This window comes from Stenella coeruleoalba (genome assembly GCF_951394435.1).
Source record: "Stenella coeruleoalba genome assembly, chromosome: 3".
In the NCBI taxonomy this organism is placed as follows: Eukaryota; Metazoa; Chordata; class Mammalia; order Artiodactyla; family Delphinidae; genus Stenella; species Stenella coeruleoalba.
The window spans coordinates 27,263,212-27,286,986 of NC_137148.1; the positions used below are offsets into that span (position 1 = coordinate 27,263,212).

The following is a 23,775-nucleotide window of genomic DNA, read 5'->3' on the forward strand; positions in this document are numbered from 1 at the left end:
CAATCATCACACTAAATGGTGAAAAACTGAATACTTCCCTCTAAGGTTAGAAACAAGACAAGGATATCTTCTCCTTCCACTTCTATTCAACACTGTACTGGAGTTCAAAGGACAAATTCAAAACCCTGGATATGATATGTAAAGCCTTTTAATGTGTGTCTCAACCTAATGTTCATTTCATTTCTTCCCACCTTTTTAGTGGAAAGAAGCCTTCAGCCACATAGAAGTGCTCATCGACCATGGCATGTTCTATTACTACTCTGTGTCTTTGCACAACTTGTTCTCTCTGGAAAGCTCTTCATTCCTTTCTAGGCTTGGTGAACTCCTATCCACTCTTTAAAACTCAGTTTAACACCTTACTTTTACCTCTTCATGAGTTGGTTGCTTCCTCCTCTGGGGGTACAATGAAGCTCTTTTTTTTCTTTTTTTTTTTTTGCGGTATGCAGGCCTCTCACTGTTGTGGCCTCTCCCGTTGTGGAACACAGGCTCCGGACACGCAGGCTCAGCGGCCATGGCTCACAGGCCCAGCTGCTCCACGGTGTGTGGGATCTTCCCGGACCGGGGCACGAACCCGTGTCCCCTGCATCGGCAGGCGGACTCTCAACCACTGCGCCACCAGGGAAGCCCCAGTGAAGCTCTTTTTACTGATCTTCACTTAGTAGACTTATTAACCCTGGTTCTTCATTTGCTCCATGTTATATGCCAATGCACATGGCCTTCTGCATGTTCTCTGGTATCCCATATTCTTCTGCTCTCACAAATGGGGACTGACTTGTGAACTTACTAAGAGTAGGTTTCTTCCCAAACTAGTTGATAGTTGCACTTATAAATATACTCTTTTTGAGGGGGAGGGGTCTGTCTTTTCCCATTGAATATAAGTTCCATGTGGGCATGAATTTATCTGTTTCGTTCACTGTGATTTGTCTTGTTCACAAGTTTTGTTCACAAGTATTTGTTGAACTGATTAAATATTATGTGAACAAGTAGCAATACTTTTGGCTGTAAAGCACTTGTGTAAGTGAGAAAACATGTAATTGACAACAGTTTAAAAAACAGGGATTTATTTTCTGCACAACAAGAAGTCTGGAGGTACAGCGTTGCTGTCACTGATTTAGCAGCTTAATTATGGTAACATTTGGGAAGTTCTCTTGGCCTTTACCTCATGGTTGCAAGATGGCTGGAGCACCTCAAAGTATCACATCTTCATACCATATGGGAGGCAGGAAAAAATGGGAAGCAGGGCAAGACAGACCCCTTGTATTTTACCAGCTAGAACTGTGTGCTAAGTGAAACCCATCCTGGGTGCTGGGCTAACATTACCCGAAATCAAGTTACTCTCCCTGATGTCTGAACACAATCAGAGTTTTGTTAGTGTACCTCAGGGGGAAGTAGGGAATGCCTTTTGGGATAGGCATCAGGCAGTGGCCGACACAATATACAAACCAAAAAAATGTAAGTGGGAAAGAAAGTTACAATTACACATACACACACATAGCTTATTATTGTTATTTATGGTATTTATGTTCTATAAAGTGATAACAAATACTGAATTAGTGAATACTGAACCATTGCTCCTAGGGGAAATATAGGGTTAGGTTCTTGTGAGCCTCTGATCATGTTTACATCAACCAACCAAAACACAACTTTGTTTTATGTGAGTTTCTGTTTAACGATAGCTTATTTAATATACATTGTTGATTCAGTAACATCAAACTCACAGGCAACAGCACTGTAACTTGTGCCTAAACGAAACTTAACTGCAACATGTATTTTTTCCGTAAGGCACATCACAGCCTTCTTGTGCTTAAGAACACTATACAGTACTTCAGATTTATGCTCTGTGGCCATTTTAATCATCAACAAAAAGCACAAAAATGCAAAAAATATGGTACTAAACAGACTGTAAAGTACACTTGTTTTCAGAATGAGAGCTGAAACAAGAAGGCAGAGCATTTTTGCCTTCTTCAGTGTCCACTGGGAATGTGCACAGTTGGGTGACTCAAATTTTTTTGCTGCTCTGTGTCCACATGACTGTAGACATGTCCACAAATGACTTTGAAAGGACTGGGAATTTTGATTTTTGGGTGACAAATACATTTTAGAAAGTAGGTGAATTCTTAAATATGGAATCCACAAAAAATGAGGATTTTGTTATAAACTTTTCATATTCTCTTTTTTTAACCATGTTTATTTTATCAGTGGATTATAGCATTGTCTACCACACATCTTTCCTTCTCCTTACCATAGCTTGACTACATTTTCTAGCTTTCCTTGGAGTTAGGCATGGTCTTGTGGTAGCCTTGCTGCCAAAGGAATGGACACAGAAGCAATATGTAGTATCTCCAGACTTGGCCCACAACATCTCCAAACAAGATTCTCTGTGCTCTTTTCCTTTTCTCACTGTCTGGGATGGAGAAAACCCCCAGAGCAGTCTTGGGAGTCCTGTGTTGAATTTTGTAGTCACAGGATGGCAGAAACCATTGAAAGGAGACCAGGAAACCATTATCCCTCAATCATCATTCTGAGGTAAACTGCCCAACATGAGGGAAAAATATGCTTTTGTGTTAAACCACTGAGATTTGGAGATTTATTTGTATACAGCAGCTAGTGCTACCTTAAGTAATACTGATCTACTACTATTCCAGTTAGAACACCTTGTCTATGTCTCTACTGCCTAATTCTCTGGAGGATGTACCTTAATTGCTCTGTAGGGTCTGATGAGGATATTATTTTACTCAACTATCTCTGGTCAGCTCCAGTATCAAGGCCAAAATGATAAGAAAGAAAGCTGAGTTACTGGCTACTCATTCAAAGTAGTCTTCCATGCATAGATTAATGGTGTTGTTTGTTACTATCTATTGCATTAGAAAACTTAGATCCTGGATTATTTTGTTAATTCACAAACATTCACTGAATTGGTAGAGATATATGATTATTTATCTGCTACATTAGACAGATAATCTGGCCTAAAAGAGACAGCCTTCATAGGGAAACCCAAGATGAGTTCAATAGTTCAAGCAATATTAAACGCATGAAACCCAGGATGTGAGGGGAAAAGTTATACATTTTAACCCTCAAAATATTTCTGGAATGTCTTTAACTTCTGGCTAGTATTCTTCTTTCACTCAATCTCCTTGATTTCTCTTCACAAAAAGTGTGATTTAAGAACATGTTGGAAAGTAGCATATTAAAATAGCTCCAGAAATGTTTACTTCCCTTCAATGATAGCACTTTGGGGGAAAGAATTAAAGTGGTCCTGGAGACTTCCCTCATGGGCATGCTCTCTGTCCCAGACTAGTTACTAAACCTTTGATCATGAACTGAAAGGCTCCACATCTCTTGGACAGATTTTTGTCTCCCTGGGAAGTTTTCCTTGCATCAATAAACATTTACCAAGAAACTGTGTTTCAAGCTTCATGTTAGGTACTACACTAAGGATTCAAAGATGACAAAGTCTCTGTTCTGAGGAACTAGATACCTGAATAACATATTTAACAACGTAATAAGTACTATAATACAGATATGTACAAGAAGAACAATGAATTCTGGGAAGATGGGGCAGTGAAATAAGGGTAGATAAGACTCCACAGTGAAGGAGCTTTGGAGCTAGCCCTTAAAGGCTTTATGGGATCTTCCTGACATGCAGAGGCAGGAGAAGAAGGATTCTGGACAGAGGGTGTAGTCATTACAATGACTCCAGAGACAGGAAAAAACAAAATGTGTTCAAGCCATGGTGAGGAGTTCAGTACGACTGGAGGGTAGTAGGAGGAATGAAGGGGAAAAGTAGAAATAAAAATTTAAAAAGTAGAAATGAGCCAGCCACAAAGGTCTTGTATGCAACTTGTATCGGGGGAGAATGCAATGCATGATTCCTCACTGCTTCCTGAGGAGGGAGGAACCAGCAATCAAAGGGTCTTTATTATTTTCCTGAATGAGGTAATGAGTGTGCCTATGCATGTTTGGTATATCTGGTTCATTACAAGATATATAAGAACAAAAATGGGTAGAGAGATTTATAGGTTCAAAAGAAAGGAATTGGAAGATTTAGGGCCTTCATGCTGGAGGAACAACAACAACAAAAAAGCCCGTAAGTGGTCACACAGCTGAAAAAAGACTGGAAGAGAATGAAAACTGTGACGAGGATAGGATTTATTGAGCTATTTGCCACGTGATGAATGACCTCTGCCTCTCCTATAAAATTGTAGGTAACTTCTACATTGTTTGTTAATGTTTTGGTATGACAGTATTATTTACTGAAGAAAGCAAAGAAGTTCTGGGTTCACCTATTCTGCGGGGTTGGCACTGAATGAAAATAGAAGCTGTCTACATGGAAATCACTTATTTATGCTAAATTTGATGTTGAATCTGTAGGCAACCAGGACCATAGATTTTAAACAGATAGGCAGTATCACATTGGATTTTTAGGACTAAAACTCTAGATTAAAGCATGTTAAACAAATGATGGTGTAGCAGAGACTGTAAGCTTTCCCTCATAATCAATGTTCTCACTTTTTTCCTGCCCCCACAGCTAGAGCTACATTTTCTAGGCTTTCTTGCATCTAGATGTCATGATGTGATCGAGTTCAAACAAACAGAATGTTGAGCAGAAATGATGGACACCACCACTAGGTTGAGTCTATTAAAAACATATTTCATTTTCTTTCATACTCTTTTTTTTTCTAGGTTGGCTGGAATGGAGATGGCCCACAGGAACATACTGAAACATACATTTAAAAAAACCGAAAAGCCTCCATTATTCTGGGCCCCTGAATGACTCTGTGGAAGGGGATCCCCCATCCACCTATTTATAATAGTGTAGTAATGTGAGCAATAAGTAAACTTATTTTGTGTTTGAAACACTATAAATTTTGGATCAATTTCTAATAGCTATTGGGTGACCCTAACTAACACAGATGGGAAAAAATGAGATGCTTTAAAAACAATCCAGGGAGGTGGGATGAAAACCTCAACTGAGGTAGCGACAATGGAAACAGAAAGATGCTACCAGTTCATGACCTAATCATTTCTCACCGATATACATTAGTCAGGTATTGCTGCAATATCAAGTAACAACACCCCACTTTGGTGGTTTATAACAACAATCATACGATTTTCTTACTCACAAGTCAAGTCTGTAGATCAGTTGTGGTTTAGCTGATCTCTGCTGGGCTCAGGTGGGTTTGGCTTCAAGTTGTGAGGTGGTTCAGGTCTATCGTAGATGTCTCATTCTGGGGCCTTCAGTGAACTGGGGAATGCTCTTCTCATGGCAATGGCAAAAGCACAAGAGAGTAAAAAGAAACACATGATTTTTCTTAAGGCCTAGCTCAGAGCTAGCACTCAATCACTTCTGTCCACATTTCATAGTGAAAGCAAGTCACATGACCAAGCCCAACATCAATGGGACATGTAAGTGTAATCCTGTCATGAAGGAGGGCAGGATTCATGGTAAAGGGAAAGAAGGGAGGAAAAATTGTGAACAAAGAATACAAGGTACTTCAAAGTGTATCTCAAAGTTGTTCTCTTTTCTGAAGCTTTCCACAATTATTCCAACCTACCTTATTCCTTTTATATCTATTTTCAGTTATCACATTGCTCTGCTCATTTTACAGAGGGAGTTTGATTTATTCTATATTCTTCACTGGTTAAGAAGCCTGCCATATACCTAGATATATTGATAGAAGTGACTAGCTAATGGTCTTAAGGCAAACACTTTTCTAACATATTCTCAAAGCAAAAATACTGCTCCTTGTTTTGTGTGGCTATGTTAGGCAAGGGAGAAATAGGGCAGCCAAGCAAGTGATGAAGTTTAAAGTACATGAATAATAATGTCAGGAGGCATTAAGTTGGTGCTACTCTTGGGAAAGGGAGGTTAATACTAGATTAGGTCCACAAAGAAAGTTATCAACAGGGTGTTCTGTAACTACAAAGAAAATGTATATCTTAACAGTGAATATATAACTATGAATTTTGTGATTTAAAGGCAATAAATTTAGAGTACATATGTGTCAAGGTAGAAGGACAGTGGGGCTCTTTACAGGGAGCATGAAAAGCTTGATGCTATTTAATAAATTGGGCCATAATAGAGAAGGAATAAGGAAGCCTCACTACCTATATCCAGCCCCAAATAACTATAAATGGGATTGTTTGAGAAAGAAGGGCAAGTTCAATGAGACTTAGTAATGAGCAGCCTAGATCCAACAGTGCCATAATAACAGAACCCAAAAGAGGCCCCAATCTGGAACCCACACAGCAAGATCACAGGATCAAGATCCCAGATGAATATAAAACAGAAGCATATGTCAAGGATTCTTAACAAAAATAAGCATAATAGTTTCTTTTAAATACTACATAGGGCTTATGTGAGTCTTAATCATATAGGATAGGTTTAATACATGTTGTAACATATCAATAAAATTAATTAAAAAAATCACTTGATTAGCCCTACAAGTTGCTATCTCAATGATTCATTATGACTTAATTTAAAAAATTCCAAATGGCATTGCTCAACTACCTTATTGATGTAACTCTGAATATTAGGGTCAAATATTTTTTGCTATTTCCCTCAACATGAAATCTACCTGCCTAAATGATCCAAAGAAGTATTTGAGAATAATTAAAATAACAAGATTAAAATAATTATTTAAAAATTAAATTTTGTGTTAAAATATGGCACAAATATTATAAAAAGGCAAATAAAGATTACATAGGTAATTGTAACACATGTCTGCTTTGTATACTATGGATTCTTTGTATATTATGTATACTTTGTATTCTTTGTATACTAGCCTTAACATATAAAATCTTCCTATAAACAAAGAAAAAAGATGACATCAACAACAGAAACATGGGTAAAGAAGCTAATAGGCAACTGATGAAAGTAATAAAATGAGCAGGATACATAAGTTTAACCCATTAGTAATAAAAATAAAATGCTCCTGAAAATGAAATAGCATTTTTAACTTCCTAAATTAATAAAGACTTTTAAAATAATATTTAAATTTAGCGAGGGTTTAGGGAATTGGGCATACACTGCTGGGGGATAGTTTATATGCATCCTTTTTGTTTATTTGATTTTACTTTAAGTAAGTTAGTTTAAGGAAATAATCCTGAATGGGAACAAAAATTTAGTTATAAGCATGTTTACCATAGTGCTCTTTTTTAACAGAAAAGAAAAAAGAGAAACAACATGTGTCCAACAGTGGAGAATTGATTAGATAAGGTACATTATATCTATATAATGAATTTCAGATGGAAAGATATTCACACCACATTTTTGAAGGGGCTAAATAATTTCAAAACAATATTATAGTATGATCCCATTTTTTAAAAAATTATCTTTCTCTTAAAAAGTAGAGGAATACAAACTAAACAGTTAAAAATTATAATTTCTAGGAGATTAAAATATAGATGGCTCAAATTTTCTTATTTTATCAAAGTTTCAAATATCCTATGATGGATTTATATCTTTGTGCCACTAGAAACATACTAAATGCCATTTAAAAAAATCTTTTTTCAAAAAAATGTCTAAAAGACAGTCTAAAAGATGACTTTGCAAGTCACTTTTAGCAGTGGAATAAGGGTATAATCTCTAAAAATTACTATCTCAAAAGAACAACACTCATTCAAAAACACAAATTCTGAGATGATAAATAAAATTATATTACTTGAGAACCAAAATTTTTACTTAATTAACTAGCTTATTAAAAGCTGGGTATTGATGAGATGAAGTAGTCTTCTTGCTGAGGAAAAACAAGCACACTGGCCATGATGTCAGAAAAAATAATTCAGAAAGCAGAGGATTCCTAGAAATAGTTAAAATTACATAAATGTATTCTCTTGCCTAATTGTGTCTATTAATTTTGGCCTCTGTTGTTCATCTCCAGAAAAAATGGTCAAAGTCTGCCAAAATCAGTCTAACACTGCTGCATTCAAAGTTGTAACAAAGAATGTTTGCTAATACTGATTATGCCATATATCTGCATCATGCTTTATAAATTATAAAGCACTTTTATATACATTTCATATCCCCAAAGCAATTTTTATTTTAAGCCTGGAAGTATAAGAAAGAATAAAAAAGAAAGAATAACATTTTTAACCAGTGCTTAGCTCCAATATCACAAGCATCTACAGATATTTATTGACTATTTTCTGTAGATATCTTACAAAGAAATACCTCCTCCTAGACTGATTCTTCCGTGTGAAATGAAACCTGGCCTTTAGTATCATTGCATCTTATTGCAATTACTTTGTTTTCTGTTTCCTCTCCCACACTATTGAGCACTGTAAGTCTTATTCATGTTTGCTTTCTAACATTTAGTAGAGTGCCTAGCCTATAGTAAGTAGAAAAATCAATGTTTTTTGAATGCTGAATGACACTTGTTTAAGCAATTAAATCAATGTTTTCTATGTAATATGTCAACTATATCTCAATAAAGCTGGAAAAAAATCAATGTTTTAGTAATTGTAATTAAATAGACTTAGTAATTGATTGGTATTTCTTTTCTAATGACTTGAGCATGTTCCAAATACCTAGCTGAGATATGTCAGTAAAGCTCAGCAGAAAAGCTGCTAACAACATAGACACGGTAACATTAATAGAATCTCTCTGTTGTTTCACAAGATTTGTTTTTTCCAAGTCTAAGTGTATAGAAAGCTGTTTCAACTCTACAACCTTTGGTCTTGATTAGATGGACTGCGTTTTCTCCTCTGGTGTTGAATTTCAGCTCTGAACATTGTAAGATGTCTCCACAGTTTCATTTGCCAAAATAGGCAGTTAATGTTGTTCTCATCAGCCTTATAAGAATCTTTTTCTTAATAATACATCTCTTATTTAGAGAAGGCTTACTGAGCAGATAGGCTGCCACATTTCTATAAGAATTCAAACTTCTTTTGGCATGATGTGAATTTAGAATGATAAGTAATTTCTAATGTATCACAAATGTAGAGGTATGGTTATCAACTATAGCTATGGGAGATAGCTTCTCTCCTGCCCAAATTTTACTTCAGTTTAAGTTAAAGATGTTGATTCTTTTCCAAGTGAAAATTCTCTAGCTATTGGCAATCATCTGGGCTTCAGTTTGTTGAACGAGTCTCAGATCCTTTCTTAAAATCAATTTTTAATAAATTACCAGACTCTTAATTATTCAATCTATGGAAAATATGAAAGGGGAGACCCACTTTACAAAATTTGCAGATTTGTCCATGGTAGGCTGAACTTCTCCAAAGTCAAATAGTAACATTTTAAATCAATCGTAACCAGTTGTCACTGATCTCTGTCTTAAAAATGAGAGGGATAAAATTTTCTAATTCCTTTGGTAGAAAACAGGCATATACCATAATATTCAAGAGCATTCTCTAGGAAAAAAGTTTGCAATTTGAATGAATCCACTGTGACCAGTCTGCTTTGATCAAAACCAAGTGAGAACTTTTAAAACGCTCTTGTGACCCTTCCTATTTCAGGGGTGAAATTCCTCCCAAACTAGCTGAAAACATAACTTCATTCATCTATGAAAAGAATTATTTTATTTGTATTTTATCTCATACATTCCCAGGAGACAGGGGATTCACTTCCGTAGACAATACAGTGGAAAGTTGACATTTTTCCTTTAAGAAGATGTGGTACTTATATCTGATATAAATATGAGTTAAGATTGTAACCCAACTGTATAGATTAAATAAAATCTATTACAATGGTTTTGATTTGGAAAATTTACTCCTGTTCTTACTTCACATTCATATTCCAGCAAGAAGTCTTTTTTTTTTAATCAAATGAATTACTTGCTATAATAATTCAGTCTTAAAATAGATGATGAAGGGCGGCTGTTTTTCTGTTTGGTGCAGATTTTAGCATAAGGAAGGGGATATCATATATGATCTTTCCCATGAAGTAGTCTACTGTGGAACATGACTGTTCTCCAAATCATTTAAGGAAAAAAAAAAAAAAACCTTAATGAACTAACATAGAGGGAAGGCTATTTCCATGGCAATTGAACTATCAAAAAACCCAAAGAACAGAGACTCTTTCTCTAGCTAGTTTACGTAGTACCATTTTTAACTCCTTGCTACTGGCAGTCAGAATCAACAGGAGCTAAAGCTATCCAAATGTTTCCATTCCAAAACAACAAGAAATATCATGATCCAGTTATTATGTCTTGAAAATATGATCAATATTTCCTGAGAGAGGAGAAGAAGAAAGGAGAAATGAGAAAGATGCTTATGAAGTGCTTTGGGTGGAGGGCAGTGAATGTTAAAGAAGATACAACATGACTCCTCAGTTGTGTTTAACAAACATGTACTGATTGCCAACTATTTAGGGAACACCAAGACCAGAGGAAAGCTTGTCTAGACCTCAAGAAACTCATAGCCTACCATAGGAAGTCATTAAGTAAAGAGAAAACTCCTAAGCACTCTTGTAAAATCTATGGTAGTGATGCAAGCAGGGTACTGGAGAGCATTGATAAAGGGCACTAATTTCATCTGGGGTGGGGTTGGGAGTTTCCAGAGAGGTGAAGCCTCTCAGGTTTTAAAGGATGAGTCAGAGCTGGATAAGTCAGTAAGAATGGAAAGGGCACTGTAGGGATCAGGATAGGTATGAGCAAAGGAAAAGCAGAATGGTTTGTACAGGAAAGAACGCTAAGCAGTTAGTTTTTTCTAAAGCAGTTAGTTACTACAGTATCAAGCATGAGAAAATGGCCACAGTTTTGACAGAAAATGAAAGAGTCTGTGACAGAGGAGGATCTGTGACTTTGGATATTTTTCTAGATGAGACACTATGGAGGGTTCATATTACTTTCTTTTAATGGCAATGACAATATAAGAAATGACAATGATAACTATAGCTGCCTCTTATTAAGTACTTCTTACATAATTGGCACAGAATTAGCACTTAACGTAATATTATCGAACCTGTGAGGTAGATTCTATTATTATCCTTTGTAACATAAATGTATGAACAGCTCATCAACTTTTGAAATCCCATGGAGAGAGCTAAATATTTGTTTTCACAAACTCCTTAGATAGGGGTGGGACACTCTGTCCAATAAGGCATAAGTAGAAATCTGGGGAGATTGGTGCAAGATGGAGGAGTAGAAGGACGTGTGCTCACTCCCTCTTGTATGAGCACCAAAATCACAAAGAACTGCTGAACAATCATCGACAGGAAGACACTGGAACTCACCAAAAAAGATACCGAATATCCAAAGACTAAGGAGAAGCCACAGTAAGAAAGTAGGAGGGCCACAATCACGGTAAAATCAAATCCCATAACTGCTGGATGGGTGACTCACAAACTGGAGAACAATTATACCACAGAAGTCCACCCACTGGAGTGAAGGTTCTGAGCCCCATGTCAGGATTGCCAACCTGGGAGTCTGGCAACAGGAGGAGGAATTCCCAGAGAATCAGACTCTCAAGGCTAGTGGGATCTGGCTGCAAGACTTTGACAGGACTGGGGGAAACAGAGACTCCACTCTAGGAGGGCACACACAAAGTAGTGTGTGTGCCAGGACCCAGGGGGAAGGAGCAGTGACCCCATAGAAGATTGAACCAGACCTACTGGCTAGTGTTGAAGGTCTCCTGCAGAGGCGGGGTGCAGGTGGCGCCTGTGGCTCACCACGAGGACAAGGACACTGGCAGCAGAAGTTCTGAGTTGTACTCATTGGCATGAGCGCTCCTGGAGTCCACCATTAGCCCCACCAAAGACCCTGTAGGCTCCAGTGCTCAGTCGCCTCAGTCCAAACAACCAACAGGGAGGGAATTCAGCCCCACCCATCAGCAGACAAGCAGATTAAAGTTTTACTGAGCTCTGCCCACCAGAGGAACACCCAGCCCTACCCACAGCAGTCCCTCCCATCAGGAAGCTTGCACAATCCTCTTAGGTAGCCTCATCCACCAGAGGGCAAACAGCAGAAGCAACAAGAACTACAATCCTGCAGCCTGTGGAAGGAAAACCACATTCATAGAAAGTCAGACAAAATGAAAAGGCAGAGGGCTATGTCCCAGATGAAGGAACAAGATAAAACCCCAGAAAAACAACTAAATGAAGTGGAGATAGGCAACCTTCCAGAAAAAGAATTCAGAATAATGATAGTGAAGATGATCCAGAACCTAAGAAAAAGAATAGAGGCAAAGATCAAGAAGATGCAAGAAATATTTAACAAAGAACTAGGAGAATTAAAGAACAAACAAACAGTGATGAACAATACAATAACTGAAATGAAAAATACACTAGAAGGAATCAATAGCAGAATAACTGAGGCAGAAGAACAGATAAGTGACCCGGAAGACAAAATGGTGGAAATCACTGCTGTGGAACAGAATAAAGAAAAAAGAATGAAAAGAAATGAAGACAGCCTAAGAGACCTCTGGGACAACATTAAATGCACCAACATTCACATTATATGGGTCCCAGAAGGAGAAGAGAGAGAGAAAGGACCCAAGAAAATATCTGAAGAGATTATAGTTGAAAACTTCCCTAACATGGGAAAGGAAATAGCCACCCAAGGGACACTGGCTGGGACAAGGGAGAAGAAAGTGCAGAGAGTCCCAGGCAGGATAGACCCAAGGAGAAACATGCTGAGACACATAGTAATCACACTGACAAAAATTAAAGACAAAGAAAAATTATTAAAAGCAACAAGGGAACAATGACAGACAACATACAAGGGAACTCTCCTAAGGTTAATAGCTGATTTCTCAGGAGAAGCTCTGCAAGCCAGAAAGGAAGGAGTGGCATGATATATTTTAAGTGATGAGAGGGAGGAACCTACAACCAAGAATACTCTACTCAGCAAGGATCTCATTCAGATTCAATGGAGAAATCAAAAGCTTTACAAACAAGCAAAAGCTAAGAGAATTCAGTACCACCAAACCAGCTCTACAACAAATGCTAAAGGAACTTCTCTAAGTGGGAAACACAAGAGAAGAAAAGGACCTATAAAAACAAACCCAAAACAATTAAGAAAATGGTAATAGGAACAAACATATCTATAATTACCTTAAATTTGAATGGATTAAATGCTCCAACCAAAAGAAGCAATTCTCTGATGGATACAAAAACAAGACCTGTATATATGCTGTCTACAAGAGACCCACGTCAGACCTAGGGACACATACAGACTGAAAGTGAGGGGATGGAAAAAAAAGATATACCATGCAAATGGAAATCAAAAGAAAACTGGAGTAGCAATACTCATATCAGATAAAATAGATTTTAAAATAAAGAATGTTACAAGAGACAAGGAAGGACACTACATAATGATCAAGGGATCAATCCAAGAAGAAGATATAACAATTATAAATATATATGCATCCAACATAGGAGCACCTCAATATATAAGGCAAATGCTAACAGCTATAAAAGAGGAAATTGTAACAAAATAATAGTGGGGGACTTAAAAACCTCACTTACACTAATGGACAGATAATCCAGACAGAAAATTAATAACGAAACACAAGCTTTAAATGACACAATAGAGCAGGAAGATTTAATTGATATTGATAGAACATTCCATCCGAAAACAGCAGATTACACTTTCTTTTCAAGTGCATATGGAACATTCTCCAGGATAAATCACATCATGGGTCACAAATCAAGCCTCAGTAAATTTAAAAAAATTGAAATTATATCAAGAATCTTTTCCAACCACAACCCTATGAGATTAGAAATCAATTATAGGGAAAAAACCATAAAAACCACAAACACAAGTAGGCTAAACAATACGCTACTAAATAACCAAGAGATCACTGAAGAAATCAAAGAGGAAATTAAAAAATACCTTGAGACAAATGACAACAAAAACATGACAATCCAAAAACTACGGGATGCAGCAAAAGGAGTTCTAAGAGGGAAATTTATAGTAATACAATCATACCTCAAGAAACAAGAAACATCTCAAATAAACAATCTAACCTTGCACCTAAAGGAACTAGAGAAAGAAGAACAAATAAAACCCAAAGTTAGGAGAAGGAACCAAATCATAAAGATCAGAGCAGAAATAAATAAAATAGAAACAAAGAAAGCAATAGCAAAGATCAATAAAACTAAAAGCTGGTTCTTTGAGAAGATAAACGAAATTGATAAATGTTTAGCCAGACTCATCAAGAAAATGAGGAAGAAGACTCAAATCAATAAAATTAGAAATGTAACAGGAGAAGTTACAACCAACTCAGCAGAAATACAAAGCATCATAAGAGACTACTAAAAGCAACGCTATGCCAATAAAATGGAAAACCTGGAAGAAATGGACAAATTCTTAGAAAGGTATAACCTTTCAAGATTAAACCAGGAAGAAATAGAAAATATAAACAGACCAATCACAGGTAATGAAATTGAAACTGTGATTAAAAATCTTCCAACAAACAAAATCCAGCACCAGATGGCTTCACAGGTGAATTCTATCAAACATTTAGAGAAGAGCTAACATCCATCCTCCTCAACCTCTTCCAAAACATTACAGAGGAAGGAACACTCCCAAACTCATTCTAGGAGGCCACCATCACCCTGATACCAAAACCAGACAAAGATACTACAAAAAAAGAAATTTACCAACCAATAACACTGATGAACATAGATGCAAAAATCCTCAACAAAATACTAGCAAACAGAATCCAACAACACATTAAAAGGATCATACACCATGATCAAGTGGGATTTATCCCATGGATGCAAGGATTCTTGAATATATGCAAATCAATGTAATAAACCATATTAACAAACTGAAGAATAAAAATCATATGATCATATCAGTAGATGCAGAATAAGCTTCTGATAAAATTCAAAACCCATTTATGATAAAAACTCTCCAGAAAATGGGCATAGAGGGAACCTACCTCAACATAATAAAGGCCATATACGGCAAACCCACAGCAAACATCATTCTCAATGGTGAAAAACTGAATGCATTTCCAATAAGATCAGGAACAAGACAAGGTTGCCTACTCTCACCACTATTATTCAACATAGTTTTGGAAGTCCTAGCTGTGGCAATCAGAGAAGAAAAAGAAATAAAAGGAATACAAATTAGAAAAGAAGAAGTAAAGCTGTCAGTGTTTGCAGATGACATGATACTATATATAGATAATCCTACAGATGCCACCAGAAAACTACTAGAGCTAATCAATGAATTTGGTAAATTTGCAGGATACAAAATTAATGCACAGAAATCTCTTGCAGCCCTTTATACTAACAACAGAAGATCAGAAAGAGAAATTAAGGAAACAATGCCATTCACTGTTGCAACAAAAATAATAAAATACCTAGGAATAAAACTACCTAAGAGGGTAAAAGACCTGTTCTCGGAAAAGTATAAGACACTGATGAAAGAAATCTAAGATGACACAAACAGATGGAAAGATATACCATGTTCTTGGATTGGAAGAATCAACATTGTGAAAATAACTATACTACCCAAAGCAATCTACAGATTCAATGCAATCGCTATCAAATTACCAAAGGCATTTTTTACAGAACTAGAAAAAGAAATCTTAAAATTTATATGGAGACACAAAAGACCCTGAATAGCCAAAGCAATCTTGAGGGAAAAAAATGGAGCTGGAGGGCTTCCCTGGTGGCACGGTGGTTGAGAGTCCGCCTGCCAATGCAGGGGATGCGGGTTCGTGCCCCGGTACGGGAAGATCCCATATGCCACGGAGCAGCTGGGCCCGTGAGCCATGGCCGCTGAGCCTGCGCATCCGGAGCTTGTGCTCCGCAACGGGAAGGGCCACAAAAGTGAGAGGCCCGCGTACCACAAAAAAAATAAATAAATAAAGGAGCTGGAGCAATCTGACTCCCTGGCTCCAGACCATACTACAAAGCTACAGTAATCAAGACAATATGGTACTGGCACAAAACAGAAACATAGATGAATGGAACAGGATAGAAAGCCCAGAGATAAACCTATGTACCTATGGTCAACTAATCTATGACAAAGGAGGTAAGGTTATACAATGGAGAAAAGACAGTCTCTTCAATAGGTGGTGCTGGGAAAACTGGACAGTTACATATAAAAGAATGTAATTAGAACACTCCCTAACACCATATAGAAAAATAAACAAAAAAAAAGGATTAAAGATCTAAACATAAGATGGGACACTATAAAACTTTTAGAGGAAAACATAGGAAGAACACTCTTTGATATAAATCACAGCAAGATCTTTTTTAACCCACCTCCTAGAGTAATGGAAATAAAAACAAAAATAAACAAATAGATCCTAATGAAACTTAAAAGCTTTTGCACAGCAAAGGAAGCTATAAACAAGAAAAAAGACAACACTCAGAATGGGAGAAAATATTTGCAAAAAAAACAATGGACAAAGGATTAATCCCCAAAATATATAAACAACTCATGTAGTTCAATATCAAAAAAACAACCCAATCAAAAAATGGTTGGAAGACCTCAATAGATAGTTCTCCAAAGAAGACATACAGATGGCCAAGAGGCACATGCAAAGCTGCTGACATCACTAATTATTAGGGAAATGCAAATCAAAACTAGAGTGAGGTAGCACCTCACACCAGTTAGAATAGGCATCATCAGAAAATCTACAAACTGTAAATGCTGGAGAGGGTGTGGAGAGAAGGGAACCTTCTTGCTCTGTTGGTGGGAATGTAAATTGCTACAGCCACTATGGAGAACAGTATGGAGGTTCCTTAAAAAACTAAAAATAGAATTACCGTACGACCCAGTAATCCCACTACTGGGCATATATCCAGAGAAAACCATAGTTCAAAAAGACACATGGGGGAGGAGATTCAAGATGGCGGAAGAGTGAGACGTGGAGATCACGTTCCTCCCCACAAATACATCAGAAATACATCTACATGTGAAACAACTCCTACAGAACACCTACTGAATGCTGGCAGAAGACCTCAGACCTCCCAAAAGGCAAGAAACTCCCCACATACCTGGGTAGGGCAAAAGGAAAAAGAAAAAACAGAGACAAAAGAATAGGATGGGACCTGCACCAGTGGGAGGGAGTTGTGAAAGAGGAAAGGTTTCCACACACTAAGAAGCCCCTTTGCAGGTGGAGCCTGCGGGTGGTGGACCGGGGAAGCCTCGGAGCCATGGAGGAGAGCGCAGCAACACGGGTGCAGAGGGCAAAGTGGAGAGATTCTCTCACAGAGGATCAGAGCCGACCAGCACTCACCAGCCCGAAAAGCTTCTCTGCTCACCTGCCGGGACTGGAGGGGGGCTGGGAGCTGAGGCTCTGGATTCAGAGGTTGGATCCCAGGGAGAGGACTGGGGTTGGCTGCATGAACAGAGCCTGAAGGGGCTAGTGTGCCACAGTGAGCTGGGAGGGAGTCCAGGAAAAAGTCTGGAGCTGCTGAACAGACAAGAGACTTTTTCTTGCCTCTTTGTTTCCTGGTGTGCGAGGAGAGGATTTAAGAGCGCCGCTTAAAGGAGCTCCAGAGACGGGCACGAGCTGCGGCTATCAGCACAGACCCCAGACGCATGCATGAGATGCTAAGGCTGCTGCCGCCGCCACCAAGAAGCCCGAGTGCAAGCACAGGTCACTATCCACACCTCCCCTCCTGGAAGCCTGTGCAGTCCGCCACTGCCAGGGGCCCGGGATCCAGGGACAACCTCCCCAGGAGAACACACGGCGCGCCTCAGGCCGGTGCAATGTCACGCTGGCCTCTGCCACCATAGGCTTGCCTCGCATCCGTGCCCCGCCGCCCCCTGCCTGAGTGAGCCAGAGCCCCCGAATCAGCTGCTCCTTTAAGCCCATCCTGTCTGAGCAAAGAACAGATGCCATCAGGTGACCTGCTTGCAGAGGCAGGGCCAAATCCAAAGCTAAACCCCAGGAGCTGTGCGGACAAAGAAGAGAAAGGGAAATTTCTCCCAGCAGCCTCAGGAGCAGAGGATTAAATCTCTACAAACAACTTGATGTAACCTGCATCTGTGGAATACCTAAATAGACAATGAATCATCCCAAACTGAGGAGGTGGACTTTGGGAGAAAAGATATATATATTTTTTCCTCTTTTTCTCTTTTTGTGAGTGTGTATGTGTATGCTTCTGTGTGTGCTTTTGTCTGTACAGCTGTGCTTTTACAATTTGCCCTAGGGTTCTGTCTGTCCATTTTTTTTACTTGTTATCATTGGTGGATTTGTTTTTGGTTTGGTTGTGCTCTTCTTTCTTTCCTTCTTTTTTTTTTCTTTAATTACTTAAAAAAAATTTAAATAATTGTTTTTTATTTTAATAACTTTATTTTACTTTATTATATTTTATCTTCTTCATTGTTTCTTTCTTTTTTTGCTCCCTTTTATTCTGAGCTGTGTGGAGGACAGGCTCTCGGTGCTCCATCCAGGCGTCAGGGTAGTGCCTCTCAGGTGGGAGAGCCATGCACGTTCAGGACACTGGTCCACAAGAGACATCCCAGCTCCATGTAATATCAAACAGCAAAAATCTCCCAGAGATCTCCATCTCAATGCCAAGACCCAGCTCCACTCAATGACCAGCAAGCTACAGTGCTGGACACCCTATGCCAAACAACTAGCAAGACAGGAACACAACTGTATCCATTAGCAGACAGGCTGCCTAAAATCATAAAAGGTGAAAGACACCCCAAAACACACCACCACATGTGGACCTGACACCAGAAAGACAAGATCCAGTCTCAACCACCAGAACAAAGGCACTAGTCCCCTCCACCAGGAAGCCTACACACCCACTGAATCAACCTTAGCCACCGGGATAGACACCAAAAACAAAGGTAACTATGAACGTGCAGCCTGCGAAAAAGAGACTCCAAACACAGTAAGTTAACCAAAATGAGAAGACAGAGAAACACAGCAGATGAAGGAGCAAGGCAAAAACCCACCAGATCTAACAAATGAAGAGGAAATAGGTAGTCTACCTGAAAAAGAATTCAGAATAATGATAGTAAAGATGATCCAAAACCTTGGAAATAGAATCGAGAAAATACAACAAACGTTTAACAAGGACTTAGAAGAACTAAAGAACAAGCAAACAGTGATGGTCAACACAATAAATGAAATTAAAAATTCTCTAGAAGGGAACAAGAGTAGAATAACTGAGGTAGAAGAACGGATAAGTGACCTGGGAGATAAAATAGTGGAAATAACTACTGCAGAGCAGAATAAAGAAAAAAGAATGAAAAGAATTGAGGACAGTACCAGAGACCTTTGGGACAACATTGAACAAAACAACATTCGAATTATACGGGTCCCAGAAGAAAAAGAGAAAAAGAAAGGGACTGAGAAAATATTTGAAGACATTATAGTCGAAAACTTCCTTAATAAGGGAAAGGAAATAGTTAATCAAATACAGGAAGCACAGAGAGTCCTATACAGGATAAATCCAAGGGGAAACATGCCAAGACACATATTAATTAAACTATCAAAAATTAAATACAAAGAAAAAACATTAAATGTAGCAAGGGAAAAACAACAAATAACATAAAAGTGAATCCCCATAAGGTAAACAGCTGATCTTTCAGCAGAAACTCTGCAAGCCAGAAGGGAGTGCCAGAATATATTTAAAGTAATGAAGGAAAAAAACCTACAAGCAAGATTACTCTAGCCAGCAAGGATCTCATTCATATTTGACAGAGAAATTAAAATCTTACAGACAAGCAGAAGCTAAGATAACTCAGCACAACCAAACCAGCTTTACAACAAATGCTAAAGGAACTTCTCTAGGCAGGAAACACAACAGAAGGAAAAGACCTACAATAACAAACACAAAACAATTAAGAAAATGGTAATAGGAACATATATATCGATAATTACCTTAAATGTAAATGGATTAAATGCTCCCACGAAAAGACATAGACTGGCTGAATGGATACAAAAACAAGACCCATATATACACTGTCTACAAGAGACCCCCTTCAGACCTAGGGACACCTAGAGACTGAAAATGAGAGGATGAAAAAACATATTCCATGCAAATGGAAATCAAAAGAAAGCTGGAGTAGCAATTCTCATATCAGACAAAATAGACTTTAAATAAAGACTATTACAAGAGATAAAGAACGACACTACAATAATCAAGGGATCAGTTCAAGAAGAAGATATAACAACTGTAAATATTTATGCACCCAACACAGGAGCACCTCAATACATAAGGCAAATACTAACTGCCATTAAAGGGGAAATTGAGAGCAACACATTCATAGTAGGGGAATTTAACACCCCACTTTCACCAATGGACAGATCATCCAAAATGAAAATAAATAAGGAAACACAAGCTTTAAATGATACATTAAAAAAGGTGGACTTAATTAATATTTATAGGACATTCCATCCAAAAACAACAGAATACACATTCTTCTCAAGTGCTCATGGAACATTCTCCAGGATAGATCATATCTTGGGTTACAAACCAAGCCTTGGTAAATTTAAGAAAATTGAAATCACATCAAGTATCTTTTCTGACCACAATGCTATGAGACTGGATATCAATTACAGGAAAAAACCTGTAAAAAATACAAACACATAGAGGCTAAACAATACACTACTTAATAACCAAGAGATCACTGAAGAAATCAAAGAGGAAATAATAAAATACCTAGAAACAAATGACAATGAAAACACAACAACCCAAAACATATGGGGTGCAGCAAAAGAAGTTCTAAGAGGGAAATTTATAGCAATAAAATCCTACCTTAAGAAACAAGAAACATGTCAAATAAACAACCTAAACTTACACCTAAAACAATTAGAGAAAGAAGAACAAAAAACCCTCAAAGTTAGCAGAAGGAAAGAAATCATAAAGAGCAGATCAGAAATAAATAAAAAAGAAATGAAGGAAATGATAGCAAAGATCAATAAAACTAAAAGCTGGTTCTTTGAGATGATAAACAAAATTGATAAACCATTAGCCAGACTCAGCAGGAAAAAAAGGGAGAAGACTCAAGTCAATAGAATTAGAATGAAAAAGGAGAAGTAACAACTGACACTACAGAAATACAAAGGATCATGAGACATTACTACAAGCAACTCTATGCCAATAAAATGGACAACCTGGAAGCAATGGACAAATTCTTAGAAATGCACAATCTTCCGAGATGGAACCAGGAAGAAATAGAAAATATGAACAGACCAATCACAAGAACTGAAATTAAAACTGTGGTAAAAAATCGGAATTCCAACAAACAAAAGTCCAGGACCAGATGGCTTCACAGGTGAATTCTATCAAACATTTAGAGAAGAGCTAACACCTATCCTTCTCAAATTCTTCCAAAATATAGCAGAAGAAGGAAAACTCCGAAACTCATTCTACAAGGCCACCATCACCCTGATACCAAAATCAGACAAAGATGTCAGAAAAAAATAAAACTACAGGTCAATACCACTGATGAACATAGATGCAAAAATCCTCAACAAAATACCAGCAAACACAATCCAACAGCACATTAAACGGATCATACACCATGATCAAGTGGGGTTTATCCCAGAAATGCAAGGATTCTTCAATATATGCAAATCAGTCAATGTGATACACCATATTAACAAATTGAAGGAGAAAAACCATGTGATCAACTCAATAGATGCAGAGAAAGCTTTTGACAAAATTCAACACCCATTTATGATAAAAACCCTCCAGAAAGTAGGCATAGAGGGAACTTTCCTCAACATAATAAAGGCCACATATGACAAACCCACAGCCAACATCGCCCTCAATGGTGAAAAACTGAAACGATTTCCACTAAGATCAGGAAAAAGACAAGGTTGCCCAATCTCACCACTATTATTCAACAGAGTTATGCAAGTTTTAGCCGCAGCAATTAGAGAAGAAAAAGAAATAAAAGGAACCCAAACCGGAAAAGAAGTAAAACTCTCACTGTTTGCAGATGACATGATACTATACATAGAGAATCCTAAAGATGATACCAGAAAACTATTAGAGCTAATCAATGAATTTGGTAATGTAGCAAGATACAAAATTAATGTACAGAAATCTCTTGCATTCTTGTATACTAATGATGAAAAATCTGAAAGTGAAATTAAGAAAACACTACCATTTACAACTGCAACAAAAAGAATAAAATATCTAGGAATAAACCTACCTAAGGAGACAAAAGTCTTGTATGCAGAAATTATAAGACACTGATGAAAGAAATTAAAGATGACACAAATAGATGGAGAGATATACCATGTTCTTGGATTGGAAGAATAAACATTGTGAAAATAACTCTACTACCCAAAGCAATCTAAAGATTCAATGCAATCCCTATCAAACTACCACTGGCATTTTTCAGAGAACTAGAATAAAAAATTTCACAATTTGTATGGAAACACAAAAGACCCCGAATACCCAAAGCAATCTTGAGAAAGAAAAACGGAGTTGGAGGAATCAGGATCCCTGACTTCAAACTATACTACGAAGCTACAGTAATCAAGACAGTATGGTACTGGCACAAAAACAGAAATATAGATCAATGGAACAGGATAGAAAGCCCAGAGATAAACCCACGCACATATGGTCACCTTATCTTTGATAAAGGAAGCAAGAATATACAGTGGAGAAAGATGGCCTCTTCAATAAGTTGTGCTGGGAAAACTGGACATGTAAAAGAATGAAATTAGAACACTCCCTAACACCATACACAAAAATAAACACAAAATGGATTAAAGACCTGAATGTAAGGGCTGACACTATAAAACTCTTAGAGGAAAACATAGGAAGAATACTCTATGACATAAATCACAGCAAGATCCTTTTTGACCCACCTCCTAGAGAAATGGAAACAGAAACAAAAATAAACAAATTGGACCTAATGAAACTTCAAAGCTTTTGCACAGCAAAGGAAACCATAAACAAGATGAAAAGCAACCCTCAGAATGGGAGAAAATATTTGCAAATGAAGCAACTGACAAAGGATTAATCTCCAAAATTTATAAGCAGCTCATGCAGCTCAATATGAAAAAAATCAAACAACCCAATCCAAAAATGGGCAGAAGATCTAAATAGACATTTCTCTAAAGAAGATATACAGATTGCCAACAAACACATGAAAGAATGGTTAACATCATTAATCATCAAGAAAATGCAAATCAAAACTACAATGAGATATCATCTCATACTGGTCAGATTGGCTATCATCAAAAAATCTACAAACAGTAAATGCTGGAGAGGGTGTGGAGAAAGGGAACCCTCTTGGACTGTTGGTGGGAATGTAAATTCGTGCAGCTAGTATGGAGAACAGTATGGAGGTTCCTTAATAAACTAAAAATAGAACTACCATATGACCCAGCAATCCCACTACTGGGCATATACCCTGAGAAAACCGTAACTCAAAAAGAGTGATGTACCAAAATGTTCATTGCAGCTCTATTTACAACTGCCAGGACATGGAAGCAACCTAAGTGTCCATTGACAGCTGAATGGATAAAGAAGATGTGGCACATATATACAATGGAATATTACTCACCATAAAAAAGAAATGAAACTGAGTTATCTGTAATCAGGTGGATGGACCCAGAGACTGTCATACAGAGTGAAGTAAGTCAGAAAGAGAAAAAGAAATACCATATGTTAATGCATATATACGGAATTATTAAAAAAAAATGGTCATGGAGAACCTAGGGGCAAGACGGGAATAAAGACTCAGACCTACTAGAGAATGGACTTGAGGACACGGGGAGGGGGAAGCGTAAGCTGGGACAAAGTGAGAGAGTAGTAGTGTATTTATGGATATATATATACTACCAAATGTAAAATAGATAGCTAGTGGGAAGCAGTCGCATAGCACAGGGATATCAGCTTGGTGCTTTGTGACCAGCTAGAAGGGTGGGATACGGAGGGTG

At 37.7% G+C, this 23,775-nt stretch overlaps 1 long non-coding RNA gene across 1 annotated transcript in view; it reads right to left on the reverse strand.

Moving 5' to 3' along the window:
* Positions 1-5,125: 5,125 nt before the first annotated feature.
* LOC307183860 overlaps positions 5,126-23,775 on the reverse strand; it is a 242,694-nt gene continuing 224,044 nt past the window's right edge. Inside the window, exon 4 of the long non-coding RNA XR_013827626.1 lies at positions 5,126-5,257. This is a non-coding gene — a long non-coding RNA (uncharacterized lncRNA). The remainder of the gene's footprint in view (positions 5,258-23,775) is intronic.